Source organism: Theropithecus gelada, chromosome 12 (assembly GCF_003255815.1).
Source record: "Theropithecus gelada isolate Dixy chromosome 12, Tgel_1.0, whole genome shotgun sequence".
NCBI lineage: Eukaryota > Metazoa > Chordata > Mammalia > Primates > Cercopithecidae > Theropithecus > Theropithecus gelada.
Window position 1 is genome coordinate 14,678,464 of NC_037680.1, and position 11,234 is coordinate 14,689,697.

The 11,234-nt window shown below is 39.8% G+C and overlaps 1 pseudogene; it reads left to right on the forward strand.

Moving 5' to 3' along the window:
* The first annotated feature begins 2,432 nt into the window (after positions 1–2,432).
* LOC112636473 lies at positions 2,433–5,292 on the forward strand (annotated as a pseudogene).
* Positions 5,293–11,234: the final 5,942 nt, after the last annotated feature.

Genomic DNA, 11,234 nt, shown 5'->3' on the forward strand with positions numbered 1-11,234 from the left:
GCCTCTGCCTCCGCCTTCACCTGGCTATGGAGATTCATTACAGGAACTGGCTCACATGTTTCTGGAGGCCAAGAAGTCCCATGATCTGCCATCTGCAAGCTGGAGAACCAGAAAAGTCAGTGATGTAATTCAGTGTGAATTCAAACGCCTGGGGACCAGGAGCCAGTGGTGTAATTTCCATTCTGAGACTAATGGTCCCAAACCCAGGAGATCTGACATCTGAGGCAGGAGAAGATGGATGTCCCAGCTCAAGAAGGGAGAGGGAGGGTTCACCTTTCCTCTGTTTTTTGTTTGTTTGTTTGTTTTTGTTTTGTTTTGTTTTTTTTCCTATCTGAGCCCCCTCAGTGGATTAGATGACAACTGCCCACATTAGTGGGCACACAATCTGCCCACATTGGGTAGATCTTTTTCAGTCTACAAATTCAAGCATTAGTCTCTTCCAGAAATATCCTCACAGACACACCCAGATGTGTTGCATCAGCCATGTGGGTATCCCTTAGCCCAGTCAAGTTGACACAGAAATTTACACCACAGTGAATTTCATCATACTTCCAAAATAACTGAAGTGCATTTTATGAGGAATAGTAAATCTTACCTATTTTCACTGGGGACAGAACAAGACAGTAGGTTCTTTTTAAGTAGAAGTTCTTGACAGATGTCCTTAGACTTCTCAGGGATCCAGAAAGGCAGTTGTTGGGTCCATAAGCTATTTTTCACATTTCAAAAATGTCTAATGTCTAATGGAGCCACTTCAGCAGATTGGCAGAATCTATCTACTAAAGGTGAATATGCACATATCCCAGGGCCCAGCAATTCCTCTACTAGGTATGGGTACTAGATACAGAAATACTTACATATATTCCCCAAAAGATATGAACCAAAATGTTCAAAGCAGTGCACTTGGAAATGGACAACACAGGGAAATTATCCAAATGCCCATCAACAGTAGAACTGATAAATTGTAGTATACTTATATAGTAGAATATGAGCTAAGCACTGAGAATGAATAATCTTTAACTATGTGTAACATAGATCTTAGTGATGGTGAGTGAAAGTAGCTAGACATAAAGAATGTATACTGTAAGAATAATTTACACAAAGTCCCAAGACTGGGAAATCTATACTGTTGGAAATCAGGATGGGATTATCCTTATGGGAGCATGGTGTGTAGTGACCAACAGGGAAGTTGAGGGTGCTGGTAATCCAAGGTGCTGATGATGGTCTGTTTCTTGATCTGGGTGCTGGTTACGTGGGTATATTTGGTTTGTGAGGACGAATTGAGCAATACGTTTTTTGGTATGTGTGCTTTCTGTAGTATATTACGTAACACTTCAAGTAAAGTTTTAAAAATGTGGAAAATTTAAAAATGGGAATTATACTATGGCTATTGGCGATTTTTACTGTAAATGCAGTTGAATGTAATTATTCATAATACATGATGGGAGAGGAAGGTAATTGTTGCTGGAAAAACTGTTTGTAATGCTTTTAAAATGTGGGCTTAACCCAGGGCAGAGAATTATGAAAAATGTCCGTGGGGAACACACTTGTAAAAAAGTTTCAGGGCCGGTAGGCTAAACTTTTAAAACAAATTGTCTGCCTAGTAGTGTGTTTGTTACCAAAGGTGTCCAGAGACATTTTGTGGCATTTTCGTGAAAGATACAAGAGAATGTTATCATTCCAGGATGACTTAGATTTAGGCCTTGCAAGACACAGGGAGGTGAGTTAATGCTTGCTTCCTGCGGACAGTTTTAGATTGACTTGTTATGAGTTTCCTGTTCAGTGAAAATGAGGTGAGAGGCCCTAGTTAACCTGGTCTTTTCCCCTTTGCCCCATCCAGAGAACTGCAGGTGGCCAGCTGTATTTTCCAAGGCTCAGATGCCACCTCCAGTCAATCAATAAACTAGGAAGACGTCAGAAAAGAGGAAGAATGGTTTGCTTGATTGAAAGTGAGTTTGTCATGGTATCAATGCGACAAAGTGCTTATGCTCTTCTAGTACTAGGCTTTACTCTCCTCTTGGCAACCAGACAACCTTCCACCATCTCCTAGCCACCTTTTGCCACCATCTTCCGGCCACCAGCCAATCCAGTCTCCTACCTGCTATGTGCATCAGTTGGGGGGAGTCAGGGAGTCCTCATCACTAATCTAATTCATCTCAATTTTTACAGAAACTTTGCCAGAGCCGGGTTTGCTGCAGTTGGTGGTAAGGAAGTGAGAAACTGCTACCACTTATTGCTTTGCTCTACTGAATTAGTTCATGAATTAGTTCAGGTAATGACTTCAATCTGGGTGCCTGGAGGAGCTGAGGGTCAGCTGTCTCACCTGGAAGGACTTGGCAACCCAGGTCCTAGACAGCAGGGGGAGGGGCCAGCAGCTAGAAGAAAGCTCTCTTTAGTAGGCGTTGTGTGACAGTGAGAACGGCTCATCAAGAGCCATGGCCTTGGACCCCAAGACTCAGCCAGAGATGCAAGGTGGTGAGATGCCCTACCCAGCAGCCATTCTTATTCTTCCTCTTGAGTGTCCACTTCTCCTCTTGGCCCAGGGGGTAAATCTTGATTAATTTAAGCCAAACTTAGGAGTCCAGTTCTTCTTGCCAATGACTGATTTAAGGAGGAGAATTTATCCCAAATCTAGCCAAGTAGAAGAGAGGGGAAATACACTGGGGGGTGTCTGGTAAATATTTCTTCTTTGTCATGCCTTGATGTGACTCCTGAAATGCTTGCAGCCATGCTGTGACTAAGAAGGCAGCAGGTCTGGAGATAAGCCAATGTGTTTAGGTTGCTGAGGGGAAGATGGTAAGGGCCTGGATCCCTCAGGCCACTAGACAGCCTTTGAAGTAAGTAATACCAGACTGAATTTTCATTATGGGAGCTAATACATATTTTTAATCATTTATTTAAGCCAGTTGTTTGAGTATTTTGTTACTTGCAGCCCAAACCTCCCTAATTAATCTGAAGCTTCAGCCCAACTTTTTCCCATCTACATATACATATTGTCAATTTCCAGCTAGAAAATTTTACTTGGATATGTCCTGTAAGGCATTATTTTTCAGCCTAAAAACATTTAAAATTTAACTACTTGTCTTTTCCTCAAATATACCTCTCAAATTTTTACTAGAAATAATTAGAAATCTTTGACTTATCCTACTTTCAGTTAGTTAATGCGCCCTACACATACACAAAATTATACAATTTGATTTTAACAAGCATAAAAAAATTTAAATCTTTTATGAATGCTCTTTGTATGGCAGGCCCTGTGCTAGGAACTTTTTTGTAGATTTATATAAACTATTGCAAATTCTTAAAACAATATGGCAGAATAGATAATTTTATCCCCATTATATATCTTAGGAAAATAAAGCTAGAGCTGTTAGGTAACTTGCCCAAAGTCACACAGCTTGTCTTGGCTGAAAGGAGACTGGAACATAATACAGACATTCCCCCTTTGGGTGTTCCTCTTGTCTGGCCACCACTTCCTGCAGACCTGTCTTGCATCTATATTTCCATTTCCTCTCCCACTATCGCTTTTCAGGTTTAGTCCTAAGTGTTCAGTGCCTGGACTATTGCAGTGGAAAAACCTTCTGGACTCTCTTGCCTCAAACCTTAGCTGCACGTTACTGCTGTACTGACTTCCCCAAGATACAGCTCATTCCACTTTCCCACGTTAACATCTTCCGTGATTTATTATCATCTGTAGCAGCAGTAACAGTGGCAGGCAAGTAATATAAATATGTGAAGTCTGTTGAAGACACTAGGCTCTAAACTGCTTATGTGGGGACAAAATGCCTTTGGAACACTGGGCAATTTAAGTAATAAAGCATAAATTGGCTACCAGTTTGTAACCAAGTGCCCTGAAGACAAAATTCATTATTTTTCTCACAGCATTCAAGGGCATCTAAAACTGAATCCCAAACTAATATCTCCCTCTTATGTCTTAGTCACCACCCCTCTGAAGGCTCTCATTTAGATACAAGGCTGAGTCCCTCCATTCTCCATATGGACTTGACCGCTATGCTCTTTCTCATGCCTTTGTCCCGGGAATTTTGTCCATTCATTCCTACCTACTCTTCGATGGTCACAACCCAGCTCCAGTCCCTCTTCCTTGACAAACTATTCCTGGGATCTCATAGAAGGGACTCTCAGATGTGCAAGAGGCCTGCAAAGCCTGCCGGCCAGGCTCCTAGGTGATCCTTGCTGGGCATTTGCTGGGCCTGAGTTTGAATACTTAGGTCACTACTCCCTAAGACAGCTTCTGCCACTACTGGGCTTCACTGGCTGTTCAAAGACCTGTGTCAGTTGAGCCAAATGTTATCACCCTAGTGTCTGCCTTTTGAGGTCAGGTATGACAAGCCTACTTTTTCCTTTAAAATATTGAAAGAGCAATCGTATGTCTTCCATCTGTTCAGAATCCTCCATGTTCAAAACTCTTGAAAGGGATAGTTTTAGACAGACATATGAAGAGCTTCAGAAACAAATTAATGAATTTATGGCAGGTTTTTAATGTAGTACTGAATACATTAAAGGAGAATTACCAAGTGCTTGCTTTGGGAGGGGATGCCAAACTGGAGCTTGTAGGAACCTCAGTCGTTTCTCTGAAGGAATCATGTTCAGTGTTTGACTACTTACGAAAAGTTGGAAGAACATCTTCAGCCTTTCAGGAGGAGAGAAAATGCTTCGTTCATTGGCTTTGTTTTTATTTATTTGTTTGTTTATTTCTTATTTTATTTGAAACAGTCTCGCTCTGTGGCCCAGGTTGGCGTGCAATGGCGTCAGTCTTGGCTCATTGCAACCTCTGCCTCCTGGGTTCAAGCAATTCTCCTGCCTTAGCCTCCTGAGTAGCTGGGATTACAGGCACCTACCATGCCTGGCTAATTTTTGTATTTTTAGTAGAGATGTGGTTTCACCATGTTGGCCAAGCTGGTCTCAACCTCCTGACCTCAAGTGATCCGCCTGCCTTGGCCTCCCAGAGTGCTGGGATTACAGGTGTGAGCCATCATCCTCAGCCTTGGCTTTAGTATTAGCTCTTCCCCTCTACAAACCCACTCCCTTTTACTTCAGGGACAAGGTTGATGCAGCCCTTGATTTAAAAAATGTGTCCACTGTTGCATTTTATAAATAGGAACAAACAGAAATACCCAGTTCATAATAATTTCTCTTTGAAATATTAATATGTTTGAGATTTCAGATAGACTAACTGGAATTTACAAGATCTATAATATAACAAAAAGTGTTCCAGTAAACCCAAAAGAAACTGCATCTAAAGGACTTTGTTGTACTTGTTTATTCTTCAAATAGAATTGGCATAGATTTGGTGTATTGTATTACTGATTTTCTATTTGTAAGGGATTATGAGTTATATAGAATACACATTTTTAAACTGGGAAGAAACCCTTTAGATCTCTCTCATATCTTGCCTGTATTCTACATGAGGATCAGATGCAGTGTTTGACTGTCCAAGTGCATTCTAAAGCCCTCTAAAGAAGCATTTGACTTTGAGTAATGAACAGGTGATCAGACCAAAGGGGACAAAAGTGGAGAGAAACACAAAAGTGGTATGGATTAACTGTTCAGGAGCCATCCCTTGAAAACTCTTCCCTGCACAACAATAGTGTGTGTGTGTGTGTGTGTGTGCGCGCGCGCGCGCGCACACCTGTGTATGTGTATGAGGTGTTGGTATGGGGTGCAGTTGGGGACTTGAGAGTGGGGTAGAGATTTTTCTGAAACTTCTGTCTGAGGGAACTGGAAAACTGTTTTCCTGATAGCATATTTAATCTAAATTTGTTAGGAAGCAGCCACACTGAATTTTGGTATATTCATCCATCCCTCTACTGAATTTCCACAGTACTAATCATCTGCGGCACTTACTTGTCAGTAACCTCCCTCCTTGTGATGCTGTGAGCTGTGTGTCATTGCAGGCCACCTCACTGGGCTTCCCATGGCTGTCCATCATTTGCCCAGGTAGAAGCCAAACCCTTCAGAGGGAGGGGCTTTGGTCCTGGCCCAAGTGTCCCTCATAAGTCTTCACAGAGTGACAGCAGAACATAGGTGTCCATAAGCATTTGTTGTCAGACCCACAGAGAACAGAAAGAACCCTAAATACAATGGAAGAATTGCCAGGTGGGCTCCTCAAGTTAAATCAGGCTATTACCAATGTCATCACATCTCAGGGTTCAGGGGCTTTAAATACCATCTATTTGAAAAGTCTCCCTCTCATTTAACCAAAAAATGTTTCCCTGTGGCTTCTACCAGTTAGTCTGCAAAGAACAAAGATTTTTATTTCTTATACAGCCATTATATTTCGTCTCATACATGTAACATGGGTAATGAGTACGTGTGAATATGTGTGAGCACATGGGCATGTGTGTGTGCCTGGTGGGCACATTCTCTTACCTGTAGTAAACAGTTGTAATAATGGACCATGCCAATCAGAAGGTCTACAAGTAATAAAATTTTTTACATTATAAATGTACTGTACAATTCATACATTTGAAAGAAGGCTATGAAAAAGAAGTAAATGTGATTTTGCATTTAGTTAAGGTGAGGTTTAGTTGTGATTTTTATTTGCATTTTCTCTTTCTCACATCTACTGGTATAAATTAAAATTATAGGCTTTTAAGTAAAACTTTTTTAAATCTCAAAAGTAATCTCGCTGTTATCCTGAATTGATGATAGTATGTGGAACCCTGGCAAAGATTATTATAGCAGACGGAATTCTGGCAGAAGAAGGTTCTATTCTTTGGAGACCCCATCCCAGGAGGGGCCTCAGGCCAGGCAGTAATTTCTATTTCCTGTCTCTTGTCTCCACCTTCTGGGGACTCCCACACAATCCAGTGCCCCATCTGGACACCAGGATCCATAAGGATAGTTTATTGCCAGGTCCCTGCTGAGCTAGAAACATTCTTCAGACAGTGCTCAATCCTCCAAAAGACATCCAGAGTGCGCATTTCAGCCTTGATTTCTGCATCAGATGTGAGCTGGGGCAAGAAAGGCTGTGAATTAAAAAGGAGCTATAACTTGCTTGTCAGTGATAAGGAAGAGGAGGGCCTACTTCCCCATTCATTGACCATTAATTAAAAAGAGTAAGTTTATTTTTTTCTAAATACTTTCTTATGTACTCTTAATTTTACAAAAATGAGCATGCAGTCATATTCATTTATTCACTCTTCTGCCAAGCATCTATTAAAATATTTACAGTGAGCTAGGTGCTGTGCTAGGGTAAACAATGGGTAAAAAGTGCTTGCCCATGAGGAGCTTATCATCTCTTGGAGCAGTGTATTTTATTGAGTAACTACTATGTGCCTGGCATTGCACCAAGTGGTTTACTGACACAATCTCATTTAATCCTCATCATAATTTCATAGCATAGTAGTAATCATCCCCATTTAATAGATGAAGATTTTGAGGCCTAGAGAATATAAGCAACTTTACTAAAAGCTATTAAGTAGCAGGGACAGGGTTGGAACCTGTGGCATTTTTTTCCAGTCACCCATGTTTAATGACCCTTCCCTGTTTTATTGACTTTGGGTGTGGGTCTATGGCCAACTTTGACCAGTGAGAGGAGAGTGGAGGGGTTGCCTTTTCTGAACAGAAGCTTGAAGATCAGTACGTAGTTTGCCTTGTTCTCTGCCATGATGACAATTCCAGGTAGAGGCTGCCCAGGTAACCTGAGTCCCAGAGTGAAGAAGACATAGAGTACAGCAACAGCCCACCCATAGCCAGCATGCAGAGGGCGTGAAAAATCAACTGTTGCTGTTGTAAGTCAGTGAAACTCTGGGATTATATTTTCTGCAGCCTGGCTGTCCGACCGGTGCAGAACCTTTAAGTCATTATGCCAGAGTGCCTTATTTTACATTATTTCTATAATTAGAAGTGAAAAAAAGAAAAAAACCAGTTGAAATTGGAAAAAACATTAATCTGGGCCAGATTTTTTGTTCTAAAAATGTTTATATGAATGATGATTTTTTTCTTCTGCCTTATCTGCCACCCTTCCTCCCCTGTTAAAATCTTCTGTATCCATGAGGATGACTATCTACAGGACTCATCCTGCCCCTTGCTGTCTTAATGCCTTAGTGGATACCTCTTCCTGCAGTACTTATAGCTGAATTCAATTCCACAAGCACTTATTGAGCATCTTTTGAAATGTCTATTATCCTGCTTCTTCAAAGTCCCAAGCTCCTACCCGCTCCGTGCAGACATCCCGATGACCCCATACCTATATGATCTCTCTCACTCTCCCCTAGTCTCTAATACCATTATTTGCCACACACTATATGTTCCCTTAAACTGTTTATTATCATTTTTGATTGGAATAAAATTCAAATAAGACAAAATTCACCATTTTAAAGTGGACAATTCAGTGATTTTTAGATATTTACAATGTTGTGCAACCATTACCACTATTTAATGCCCCAAACTGTTCACTACCCACAAATAAACTTCATATCTATGAAGTAAGCACTCCCTATTCCTTCCTCTCTGCAACCCTTGGCATCCACTAATCTTTTTTTTTCCTCTGGATTTCTCTCTTCTGGACATTTCACATAAATAGAATTGTGCAGTATGTTGACTTTTACATCTAGTTTCTTTTACTTACGATATTTTCAAAGTTTGTCCAGTTGTGGCATATATCAGTATGTCACTTCTTTTTATGGTTGAGTAACATTCTGTTATTTAGATATACCACAATTTGTTTATCCATTTGTCAACTGATGAACAATTTGGATTGTTTCCATATTTAGCTTTTGTGAATAGTGCTGTTGTGGGTGTGCAAGTTTTTGTGTGGATATATGTTCTCATTTCTCCTGAGGATTTACCTAGGAGTAGAATCGTTGGGTCATATGGTAACTTCATCTATGGTAACTTTATCTTTTTAAGTTTCCTTTTTTGTTTGTTTGTTTTCTCTAAGACACTGTGAGCTCCTAGCAGAAAGTTTTCCAACTCTGTCTGTGCTGCCACAGTACACACATTCATTCCTTTGACAAATGTGAGTCGAGGGCCTATTTTTTGCCTGGTACTCCTCTGGGCATTTCTGCCAAATTGATTTTCATAGAATCCTAGCCTGTGATCTGAGAGGTCATTTGGTCCCTTCTCCCATCCAGTAGAAGAATCCTATATACAAATCCTCTGGTCTTTGTATCAACTTTCATCCTCAAACCATAGAGCTTAGCTCCTTAAATGTAATTTCAGTTGCATTTCATGACTACAGAAACAACATATACTTATTGTGGAAAACTTCAAAGTACAAGACTATGTTAAAGAAACAAAAATTATCTATAATTCTATAACCTACCCCTAACATATTGCTAAATTTCCTTTCAGACTTTTTGTCAGTCCAATAATGTGTTTCACATAATTGGGATCATCCTGTATTAATCAGATACCTCTTGTGCATGGCTTCAAACCCTCTCATCATCACCCCATATTATGAAGGCTTCTACCAGTTTCCCACAGGCGTCAGCCAACCGCACCTCACCTTGGGGAAGACCATTGTACCTCTTGCTTCTCTGACCTAATGGTGTCAATGTGATTGTCTAAGGGATCTGCTCAACATGTGCAATCTAAACCTTTGACCAAAGAGAAGTGACCTTTTGTTCCTTGGGCATCTCAGAAAGAGATGGAACAATCAGTTTCTCCCAATAGTGGTCAGTGGTGTGATTCATCTTTTGATTTTCTCTCTCCTTCTCTGTTCAGTCCTCCTATTCCTCCACTCTCTTACTTCCTGGAATCATCATCCCGAATAAACGACCCATGCCTCAAACTTTGTTGCAGATGTTACTTTGCGGGGAAACACAGACTAAAGTATTGTATATGCAATTTCAGATACAGATTTAAACATTATGCCATGAGTTTAGAATATATGCACAAACACATATGTATGTATGTATACATATGTATTTATAAATTTAAATAGTATGTGAATTGCTGTATAAGTGTATATAAATTTATATTCCTGTATATGTAAATTCAGATATATATTTAAATACTTTTTATATATAATACATGGGCATTCATCCCTCTTCCCTTCTATGATTTCCTGTATCAGAGATGCTGGAAGCCTAGGACAGAATCCTTTGCCAGCAGGTTTCTAATTTAGACTCTGCTACTCATGAATGAATGGATGGCAGAAAGAAGCAGAAGGTAGTATTGTTTCTCTAGCACTGATTGGCGAGTGTTGGGCTTTACATATGGTGAATGTGAATTTTTTTGCAGTGGCTTCTTAGATTCACATGCAGTTGTAAGGAATAATATAGAGAAATATTGTATACATTTTACATAGTTCCTCACAACAGTAATATTTTGCAAAATAGTCATATGGTATCACAACTGAGGTGCTGACATTGATACAATTCACTTATCCTATTCAGAATTCCTTGGTTTTACTTGTACTCGTGTGTGTGTGTGTGTTTAGTTATATACAATTTATTCACATTTTTAATGGAATATAATTCACAAAATATAAAATTCACCAATTCAGAGTTCAATGGCTTTTAGTATATTCACAGAATTATCCAGCTTTTACTACTATCTAACTCTAGAACGTCTTCATTACTTCAAAGGGGAAACCCTACCCATAGCAGTCACTCTCTATTCCTCCCTCTAGCCCTAGGCAACCAGTAATCTACTTTCTTTCTCTAAGGATTTGCGTATTGTGAACATTTCATATAAACTGAATGATATAATATGTGGTCTTTTGCAATTGGTTTCTTTCCCTTAGTATAATGTTTTCAAGGTTCATCCATGTTGTAGCAAGTATCAGTACCTCATTCTTCTTTATTGTAGATAATATTTTATGGTATGGACACTTTATCCATTCGTTGGATGATGACATTTGGGTTATTTTCTCTTTGGTAGTGTTATAGATATGCTGCTATAAAAACTGTGGAAACTTGATGTGCAAGTTTTTGTGTGGATATATGTTTTCATTCACTTCTGTGTATACCCATGAGTGCAATTGTTGGTCTGTGTTAACATTAAATAACCTTTAAACTGTTTTCCAGAGTGGTAGCACCATTTTACATTCTTACTAGCAATGTTTAAGGGTTCCAGTTTTTCTACAACCTGGCCAAAATTTGTAATCGTCTGTCTTTTTGATAGTTCTGTACAATTTTATCAAATGTATAGGTTAATGTGTCCACCACCATAGTCAATATACTGAACAGCTTCATCAACACAAGGATCCCTCATGTTGCCCTTTTAAAACTGCACCCACCTCCCTTCCACATCCTCCCAACCCCCTA